General features: G+C 38.6%; 1 long non-coding RNA gene across 1 annotated transcript in view; it reads right to left on the bottom strand.

Annotated features, from left to right (window-relative positions):
- Positions 1–1,320: 1,320 nt before the first annotated feature.
- Positions 1,321–11,307, bottom strand: part of LOC128091424 (uncharacterized) — a 45,301-nt gene continuing 35,314 nt past the window's right edge. Inside the window, exon 3 of the long non-coding RNA XR_008211403.1 lies at positions 1,321–2,419. This is a non-coding gene — a long non-coding RNA (uncharacterized LOC128091424). The remainder of the gene's footprint in view (positions 2,420–11,307) is intronic.

Below are 11,307 nucleotides of genomic sequence, written 5' to 3'. Positions count from 1 at the left end.
TTTGTTTGTTCTTAATGAATACTGTATGGCTAACAAACATAATTGTAAAAAAAAAAAAGAACTGGTGTAGAAATCCATCAGTTGCCAGATTCTTAGTCAGCAAATATTGCAGTAGAATGCTTGACTTCTTAGCTTTGTAATTGAGAGAAAAATCTGAATTTTCCACATGGACTACCATCACTCAGACACTAGCTAGCTAACTCTTCTCCAGCTCTCCTCCAGTTGAGAGATCACTGACCAAAATGACTGTTGTTATAATTCAGGGCTCACTATGGTAATGAAAATTTGTCTCCTATACAACAGCTCTTCCACAGTTGTGGCTAAGCAGCACTACTCTGTTGAGAAGCAGTTATCTTTCTGAACACCTGACAGTACCAGTGAATGGGCTTAAGTCTAGCTATGCAAAAGGCTACAACATTCTCATGATGATATTCTCCTGTGGGAATTAAGCACAATGTTTAAAGAAAAAGCAAGCCATTTGCAATTTCCAGGAAGACTATTACAAATATTCTAAGACCCCTAGATTCTATTGCACCAAAAACCTCATCACCATATATTTCTTGAGTTACAGATGATGCAGGCTAGTTAACCAGGTAAGAGTATTCTCTTCATTTTTCTCTTTAGTTTACATCTTGGGATCTCAAAAACCTTTTGAGGAAGTGACAGCAGGCCTTTGGTACATCTAGATACTGAGGCTATACTAATACAGGTGTTTTTGTTTGTTTTTTTTTTTTTGTAATATAAATTAAAAATCTACCATTGCCTCTCAGATAGCTGAACTCCAACTCAAAGCATGTCCTGAGTTTGTTTCCTATACAAAACAAAATGAAGCATCTTATTGCATTGCCAAAGTACCTGGGAACCTATCTATTAAAATAAATCCCTGAAGACGTTTGTAAACCAGGACCAAATTAACAGAACGCCAGCTAGAACAATGAGTATTCAAAATACTGTAATTTTTCAACATTTCTCACCATTAAATCATTTTCAGTGGTCTAGGCCAGATGCAATATGTGAAGAAGAAGCAGCTGCAGGGAAACGTCAAGCTTACTAGTTTCCAATGAAGTACTATTGGAAAAGATAATTATCATTTAAAGTCTGCCACAGCCGCCTTCACCTTCTGCACTACAGACATTGTTAGTGCTTGTGGATATTGGCAATTGTTATATACAATTACTCATGTTACATTAAAAGTGCTCTCTAACTGCGCTCTAGTGATTTTGACAGTGTTTCTGCATCCCTTGGCTGTTTGAGAGTCTCATTGTATAACCTTATGGTGTTGTTTTTGGAGCAAAGCTGTAAAACTACAAAATGCTCCAGAAATGTTCATGTACTTAAGGTGACTCTGATGAGTTTGTTTAACTTTCAATACATGCCTCTGAATACAACACTCAGGTCCCAGCCCTGAATACTCACCCACAGCTGTTATAAGTTTATTTGTGCCCTGATGATCGATGAAGTTACAAATTAAAGCCTCAGAGAAACAAGCTATTTAATCATTTTTATTTTTAAACTTTCATTGGCATCGAATTTTCATATTTATAAAAGCATAGGACAAAGGGGATGTAACTTCATCTTACATCCATTCAAGAGAACATTCACTTTCAAGACCAAAAGCCATACCAATGGAAATGAATAAACGTATTGTTAATAAAGAACAAGTATTGCTTTCACACCTCCAAAGTGAGAAAAATATAAAATTTGCATTTGAACAAACAGGCAATAAAACACTTCAGGAAAAAAAAAAAAAAAAAAGTGTGCATAGGTTACATATATTGCATACGATGAAGAGATGAGAGCATTCTGGTGGATGAAAATCTCCAGGTGTTTCCTAATTCTCTTAATGGGCATTTCTGGAGCTTAAGAATTTCACACTTGACAGATGCAACTTCCTGAACCTTCTGGTAACACCGTAGATACATTAGGGAACCTCAAGAGGTAACACAAGCTTTCACTTTTCTTTTCTTTCCACACAGTGTCTTTCAGGTCAGTTGCCTGTTAAATTCCGCCTCCAGATAGCGTACAAGGTCCAATGTTCTGTACACAAAGAATAAGATTTAGGGGGGGGTGGAAAGCAATTCAAAATTGAAAGGGATCACTGCAGTTTCAGAGGCACCAACTTTGTGTGGCTGATATTTGTTGCCAAATATTGATCAGCTTAGTGACAGTAACAGCTGACAATTACTGACTAATTAAAACAATATTAACATAGCATTTTGCCCAGTTAGGAAGATGCTCTTTTTGGGGCATGTATCCAAATCTTGCTTTAAACTGATGTGATGTTTTAACAGTGGGTCTCTTCATAAAAGTTAGGGTAAAATAAGGATTGTCACTGATATGCAGTCCTGCTCCAAGAAGCAGTTATTTGATTCATCAGCCCATGCTGTTTCTCTTCCCCATTGACATAAACAGGCCATTCCTAGGGTGGAAAAGGAAAAAATAATATATATATATTTGTTATTTGCTGGTACAGCAAAAGGACTTGCAGGCTTATGTTTCAGCTAGGGGCTTTCTCAAGCCTATGCATCTACAAATTATATAGTTCATCCTTTAAGTGCTGTTGGATCTATTTTGATCCCATACTTGCCCCTTAGTTGGACATACATCAGAACAAGAGAGGATTTTTCTGTACTCCTCAATTGAGAGAAGATACGTACCCTAATAAAGTAGTAACAGAGCTCCTAATCTCCTACCCTTGCTTTCTGTCTCTGAGCCAAGATGTGCATGCATTCCAGTTTTGTCACTTAAGTATTTCAGTTTTTTTCCATTTTTATCATTCTCCTTTGCTTGTATGCATCCATTTCTTCTATAGCCACTTGTTCCAGTTCTCAAAAAAAGTGGGGGTGGGGCAGAATTAATTTCATTTTTAGCTTAGTAAATATAAAAATCTAAGAACTGAGTAGCAAAAGGCATTGAATTTCAGTCATAATTTAACCAAAATCATAAAAATGTGATCTTTCCAAAACTGTTCTTGGCAATATAAAAAATGTTCATACTCAGAAGCTACAGCAAATAAAACACACTATTTTTTGTGACTGTCATCTTCAAACCTTTCAACAGCATTGCCACCTATTTTAGCAATAGGCCAAACTCTGAAATCTGCTGTATGAGTACATAAAAAACACAATTCCATCACTCCAGTGCATAAACTCTCGCTAATTCAGACAGAAAAGAGGTCTGAATCCTACAATTTTAAGCCACACCCTCCTCAATTCTGGCAGTTCTATTTGTAACAGTTGCATTAGCGAAGCAGGAAGTGTGCAGTAAGATGCCTATCCTTTGTAATGTAGATGTCTTTTTAAAGAAGGCACGATTATATTCTGAATAGGTCAGTCTCTTTTCCTGGCATTTCTTCTCTCTTTCTTATGACCTTTTACAAAGCAACTGGCAGCTTTTGCAGTCTTTTTGGAACTGTCCATTTAAGAGTATGAATGGAAGAAGCACGGTTTGACCATCTCAGTTACTGCACTGACTTATTGCAGGGGCAGTAACCACCTACTGCGGATGAAGCTGTTTCTTCCTTAACAGCATGTCTCCAATTCAGGTTTAACTTTACTTTGTCTTCTGTTTGTTCATCCACGTTTCTAAAGATCTAAATAAATGTGCAGTCACATTTGTTCATGGAAAGTAACAAATGAATAAAACTGCACTGAACAGATTTGAGTTTCACAATGTATGCCGAAACAGATGTCGTCTTTTGAATGGCACTGTAAAGAATTATTAATATGGACCTACCCTGGTTATGAAAGAAACAATTAGGAGCTTTAATCCAATCTCTAATATTTCAAAAATGTTCTTTTTTATTAGATTTCAGCAGCAAGGAATACCATTAGATAGATCACCAGAGTAATAAGCAACATGATGTCGGGTTCCACCCCATCTGTGATATTTTAAAACTATACTCTACTAGTGCCAAACTTCAGATTTCCCAAGGGAACATTTATAAGAATACAAAGCTCAATAGGCAGCACTGATGCTATAGTAAGGATTTATGGTCATTTTCACTACAGAATAAACATTCTCTATAAATATAGCATGTAAGACTTTTGTTAGTAGAGAAGTGGAGTTTGGCTGAGATGAAGGATTTTATTCTGTTCATACAGTACAGAACTATAATATTTTCAGAACTTTTACTGCTGTACTGAGGTGGAGGAGTGGCAAGCATTTAAACTTTTATTAGTGAACCAGCTTTTAACCCGTGGAGAAACAGCCTTAAATATGGTTTATAATCTGTTCAGTGAATCTGATAGCGTTAGCTTGGTCCTTATTGGATACTTTTCCATATTTCAAAAACCATTCTGCTTCCCAAATTTGGCACAACTAGCAACTTTTGTGATTTAAAGCCAAGAACTCAAATTGTAGGGTGTGGGAGATTGGGTTTATGGACTATTGAAGAAGCTGTGAAGAGGAGAATATACAAGGTCTGTCACAACCATCTGTCCCCACCCAAACAATTCGAGGAACAGAAATACTAAGTGTTTTTCTCAAAAAGAACAGGCCTCCACAGGCTGCCTATGTGGATTACAGAACTAACACTGACCTGAGAATGTGCATTTAGATAATTCAGTGTAGAATCCTACAACAGTTGAACATAATCCCAGGTGAACAATCTTACTCACTCCTGTCATTGAGACATCCAGAAGTGTTGCAGTCCAGTCTTCATGGACACGTATCACATAACTACAACTAGAGCTAACATTTAAGGGCTGGTACCGGAGCTGTCGTTTAGGATTTACATGGAAATCATGCTCCTCAAAGCCAGAGGTCTAATTGCCAGCAGAGTAAAACTCTTCATGACTTTTCTTTGGCTCCTCTGGATCACTGAGTTTTGAAATGCTGATGTTACAGTGGTGGAAACTGTGCCAAATATAATGCAGCCTGTGAACCAATCCTTAGAATTCTTCAGTGTGGGGATGAGTGCTGCTCCTGATGGGAAATGTTACACAAGAAGCTATCTGGCAGAATTGTCTTGCTTATGGGGCTAGGATGGAATTAGAACAAGATTTGACAGAGCAGAGATTGCAGTCACTTTAATGACAGAAACTGTTACTTTTTGATGGCTGTATTGCAGTCACAAACACAGGCTTTAACTTAACTCTAGCAACTCATAACAGCCCTGTAATTACTCCTAAGTGGTTTTCTCTTCTGGCTCTAGTTCTCATTCTAGTCTTCTGGCTCATGAGCATGAGGAAATAAATCTCTTAAATCTGTTCCTTTCCTGAAAATCAAGTCTGGTATAACTATAGACAGGAACACATACATATTATTTATATAAATACAAGACCAGAGCAAATGCCACTACCAGCCAGGTTTCACGGTCAGAATAGCAGATATCAAGGACTTCGGTTTACTGATGGCATAGTACAAGACTGCACTTTGCTTTCAAGGGGTGAGATGAAATATCTGGGTATAATGATAAATCTTTGTAAGACTGAAAGTTCAGATGTAGGCTAGAATCATCAGAATTACTGTCACATGATATATTGATTAGTGCTTTGTTAAGCTGTTCAATTAGGTGAGGATTTGTGACAAAATGGATTGAAGAACAAAGTTTGTAGCTAGATGCTTCCAGTAGAGCTAGAAATATTTCTAAGTGTTTTGTTTTAACCCAGCAGCAGCTCAGCACCACACAGCCATTTGCTCACTCCCCACCAAGTGAAGTAAGGAAGATATTTGGAAACAAAATACAACTTGTGGTTTGAGATGAAAAAACAGTTTACAAAGACAGTAAAAGAAAATGCAATAATAGCTTATATATATATGCACTATGTACATAAAAGCTCTGCAGTTACTTACTACTCGCTAACTAATATCAACACACTACCTCACTGACTGCCACCCAACCTATCCTCTAAGCAACTTACAACCCCAGCCAACTCCCCCAGAACTTTATAGCTTTATACATGATGTCATGTGGTAGGGAATAACCCCTGGCCTACTTTAGGCCATCTGTCCTGGCTCCACCCCCATGCCACCACACCATCATCGTGGCGGCTCTTCTCCATGGAGCTGCCTAGCCTGGATCCAGGTATATTCCTATCACTCAGCAACAACGAGTGCATTGGTGTGCTCTCAGCACCGTCAGCTGAAGCCAGGACAGAGGAAAATCTATTCATACATCCCTATGAGGTTGAGATAATGGGAGTGATTTCCTAGATCAAGCTGGGATTTTATTAGGATGCAAGGAAGTTAAAAGATATTGATTTCTTGGGCTCTTGTGAGCTCAGAAGGCCAGCCTTAGTAAGGGTGTATGACGTATCAAGGATAAAGCAAGTATGCAGTTTCCTTTAAGACTGAAGTTAGAATGGGGATTAGAAAGGTACCAAATAGCTGTGAAATTATTCACAGGGTCCTGAAGCACAATATGTTTAGGAAAATATTTTTGCTGGTAAATGAAGATCATTAATTTCCAGGGGATACAGATCACAAGGTTGCACTTTCAGTTAGGGCAGAGTTGACACCAGGGTTAGTGTTTGGGCCACCAGGTCATAGGAATATACTTATTGATAGAAATTAATGTGAGATATGTAGAATTACAGTCCTATCAGAAGAAAATGCTTACAAAAAGGTACAAACTGCATTTTTTCTTGGACCATTGCTAAAGCACCACTGACACAAATACAAAATTTGTTATCATAAGTGATCTAGGTTGACCTAATATGGTCAGAACATCCCCTTACTCCTTTTATTTACTCATCAAAGTTATCTCCTACTTACACACATAAAGAAATTTGATGGCATTGTTTTCAGTGCCTTCCTGGAATAACAGCAACATAAAAACATAAAAACTAATTCAAAAAGACAGACTGCCACTGGTTGGATAAGTTCTCCTTCCTCTCCTGACAGGATACCGGGTTATAACTTTTCCTCCAAAAAGGTTATACATCATTAAAGTTGCAATAAAATTGTATCAGGCTAACAAAAATAATCTACCACCATGCAGCAATATGCAGATATAATGAAAGACAAAATCATTTCTCACAGCTATCTGGCCTACTAATTATCCCTGAATATGCAAATTTGACATGTTCATTGTAATATTGGAAATATCTTTTTCTCATTGCATAATAGAAGATGAGTTAGAAGATTTCACTAAAATATGGAAATGTGGATGGAGATTGTTCCCATTCCTTCTAGAAGTAATTTTTACAGTTTTCTCCATCCCAATCACCTTCATGGGTGGAGAGTGATAAAAAAGGAGCAGACAGTGGGAAGGCGTGGAGACGGCAAGTTAGCTTTGGCATTTGTCTCACAGGATACTGTCAATATTTAAAAAGCCACTGGCTATGTGCATGGGGTTCAGAAAGTGATTCACTGTGTACTTAGGACAACTGTAGTTTAAGTCTTTCTGTTGCCTCTCTTCTTGCTTCTATTTAGTCTACATCCAGATTAAATTTGTTCCTTCATGTGCAAGTAGTAGGTCCTTCTGCACACTGCAGAATGTATAACTTCACTGCAGGGTGAAAGCGTTTCCCTGGATACATCTTGAGAAGACGTTTGGCAGCATTTGTAATAGGGAAGAATCTAAAGACCAGAACTGGGTTTCTGGAAGGCTCGATCCTCTGTATGGAGCCCAAGCTCCATACAAGTGGAGATAAATTCTCCTTCTTGAAGCCTGTTTAAAGATTTTTGCAAAATATTACAGTTCCAGAAGATGTACCACAAATGGAAGACCTCCATTATGTGAAATTCTGCCAGGATACAACAATGACAGCACTTATCAACTCTTCTGACCCTCATAGTCACCTGCCAAAGCTGACACATGAAATGAAGCCAAGGCATGTATTTAAAACATCTCAAAAGTCCAGAGAAGGGACACAGCTCCAGATGTAGAGAATTGTTATATGGAATCAATTACAGCTGATCCCTAGGGAGCTCGGTGTCAGTCTGTAGCAGATACAGCAATGGGACAAACATCACCCTCAGCCACCCCATTGATGATGATTTGTACCACAGATGCAACTACACACAGCTAGGTGTGCTTCATATTCATGTGATACAGTGCAAGTTTGGGAACTTTAGTTGGACTAGACTACACGAACTTTGCGAAAGGTAACTGCATCAGTCAGGATAGAGCGGTCAGTATATAAATGCTTGCTAGAACATAAAAAATTCCGCCACTGGGAATGGGGTTTAAAAAGACAAGATTCTACTACATCAAGATGGGATTAGGCTTCTGGTCACAGTATCTACACAGAAAGAGGGTACTAAGCGCTAAAGTAGTTCTGGAAACAAGTAAGCATGCTGTTACTTAAATACAAGAAGCTTCCCACTTGCAAAGTGAAACTTGTCAGGTACAAATTAAAATAAATGCATTAAAAAGAAAATCAATAACATTGGACTAAGATTTTGCTGTTTTCTCCGTGTTAAGCCACATACACAAGAAGCATGTTTAAATGTAGGGAGTCTGGTAGTTTCTGGTCTGTGTTTTGCAGTTATTAAATAGTTCTGAAAGGTACATCAATATATACTGATACGACAGAAGCAGATCCTAATAGGATCATATTTATTTTAAGTATATCACAAAATCACAGAATCACAGAATGGCCAGGGTTGGAAGAGACCTCAAGGATCATGAATCTCCAACACCCCTGCCATATGCAGGGCCACCAACCTCCACATTCAATACCAGACCAGGCTGCCCAGGGCCCCATCCAACCTGGCCTTGAACACCTCCAGGGACGGGGCATCCACAACCTCTCTGGGCAGCCTGTTCCAGCACCTCACCACTCTCTCTGTAAAGAACTTCCCTCTGACATCCAACCTAAATCTCCCCTCCCTCAACTTAAAACCATTTCCCCTTGTCCTGCAGTTAACAACCCTTTCAAAGAGTTGATTCCCCTCCTGTTTGTAGGCTCCCTTTAGATACTGAAAGGCTGCAATGAGGTCACCCCACAGCCTTCTTTTCTCCAGGCTGAACAAGCCCAGCTCCCTCAGCCTGTCTTCATAGCAGAGGTGCTCCAGTCCCCTGATCATCTCTGTGGCTCTCCTCTGGACCCTCTCCAACAGCTCCTTGTCTTTTTTGTACTGGGGGCTCCAGACTTGGACACAGTACTCCAGATGGGGCCTCACAACAGCAGAGTAGGGGGGACAATCACCTCCCTGTCCCTGCTGGCCACCCCTTTTTTGGTGGAGCCCAGGATACCATTTGCCTTCTGAGCCGCAAGGCCATATATATTTTAGCCTATTCAGATTTTCATCTCAAAACATCTTCTCTTGAAGAGTGTATTATATCTTGACCTTTGTAGCAGTTATTCAGTAAACACAACTTTGAAGGTGGAGGTAAGTATTGAAAAGTAAATTAAACTTCAAGAACATCTTCCCAACAGGTGCAGAAACTATTTAAGGTTCTTCTTGAAAATTTCTAGAATGTGTACATATGTTGCCTCCTGATCTCTGTTTTCCTTTGCCTGACATTTTACTTAAAAGGGAGCTGTGGGTGTTCAGCATTCCAGGAAAGAGCAACTGACAGGGTCTTGACTTTTGTGGCAAGAAAACAAAATTGAAGGAACTATCTCAAAACATTTGAAAGCCATTATAGTATCAATCTGTAGAAAACAAACATATTTTACAGAATGTGTTTATTTCAGTGCTATGCATACATTTCTAATGACCTTAATAATCTCTCAGTGATTTCTTAGGAGCTATTTTTTAATCAAGCTACTCAATTGTACAAATCTGACACAGTAAAGCAAACAAAATAGAAAAGGTATTAAAGGATATAATTAGCTTGAAACTTAACGTTTAATATTTTCCAGATAGGATGAATCTAAAGACATACTTGAGGCCCTTCTTGAAGAAGGACTTACATCACACAGTGCAATCATGTAATCATGGTTAAATGGCAGAAATATGCAAAAAGAGACAGACAAATTTCTACATTATTTAATTTAGAATCTCTGAGCTTTTCATCATATGTTAGAATTTCAGTGAGTTCCAATAACTGAATTCGAATTCACTCAGTTCTTCAGAATTCCATGAGATCAATTTCTTAGCACATAATTGCATCTCTTTATTTTCACATTCATCAGGTCATAAGTTACTCATGCCCTTAAGAAACTAAAAAAGAAACTAATGCACTGAAAGGAGGAAGAAATGCTACATTTCTCATCATCACCTCCAATGTTATAAAACTTCACTGCAAACTGAAAGGAAGACAAAAGGAAGATACTGTGGAGCAAGTATAGTTGTGCCCAATGAGAAGAGTTGAGCAGGGCCAGTGATGATCCCCTTCTAAAGCAAGTGATAGAATCACAAAACAACTGTATAAAAGATGATGACCAACTGCTGTGAACTGTTTTGGAAAAAGAAAAGAGCAAGCAAATTTGCCTTGTCAAATGAGACAGCTCAGTGACTGGGGTGGAGAAACCAAAAGAAAACATGCATCTAACTCTAAGATGCAGGAAATTAAAACTTCTAGTTGCAAGCTTAGCTGTTGTCTGCAGAAAAACGTCCAGCATAATACAATCAGATGGGTGAATTCCACAGTGATTTGAATCTTTTGTAGTGGCCCTAACCCAGTAGCCTCCTTTCAAACATAAGTCTTTCACATAGATTTTAGATTATGCATCATTACAAGAACAGCAAAAAAAGCCAAACCTTTTAATGTTACAAATGACTGCTAGGAAAAAAAAAAGGACAGTGAAATGTTTTGTAATTCATGACTCATGATAAAGCAGATCTGATGAATGTAACAGTGAATGGAGAGTGAATGAGGACATTTGTGGATAGACTTTGGTTGGCCACGTAAAACAAAAGACAACATGTTCCCAAACGCAAGAACTCACTGGAGACCATCCAAGATGGGCAAAACTACTGCCATCAAATGAATGAAATGAGTCAGGCACAGCTGGTGGAAGTACACAGAAAGATTCTTGAGGATGATTTTTAATTATATTATCATGGTCACAAGAGAGAAGCCCAACTCATGTCCTGATGCAAATTGATTACCCTCCTCAAAGTGTCCCTAGGAGAGCCTCCAAACCGAGGTAATGTTTCCAAAAGACAGTTTGGCTTCTAGTCACAGTGGGTTTGTGATGTCCCGTTCTCACAGTGCAAAAGCCAACCCACTCAGGTGTGAAGCATTTGATGTATGGAAAAATTAACCAGCATCTAGAGACAGAACTTGGCACAAGATGAAAAAACTGGCAGATGAGACAATAGACTGGGCAAAATTTATAGGAGTTCCACTCCAGTTTTGTTGAAGGTAATTCTTTTTTTGCCATCCATTCTACATAGCCTTCCTTTTATTTTCATTTCAGGCTGTAAATCCACATAAGTAAGAAAGCCAGGCTACTGTGTGCCATG

The sequence above is a fragment of the Tympanuchus pallidicinctus genome, unplaced genomic scaffold, assembly GCF_026119805.1.
Source record: "Tympanuchus pallidicinctus isolate F22 unplaced genomic scaffold, pur_lepc_1.0 scaffold5, whole genome shotgun sequence".
Lineage (NCBI taxonomy): Eukaryota > Metazoa > Chordata > Aves > Galliformes > Phasianidae > Tympanuchus > Tympanuchus pallidicinctus.
This window is presented reverse-complemented; position numbering and strand designations above follow the sequence as displayed.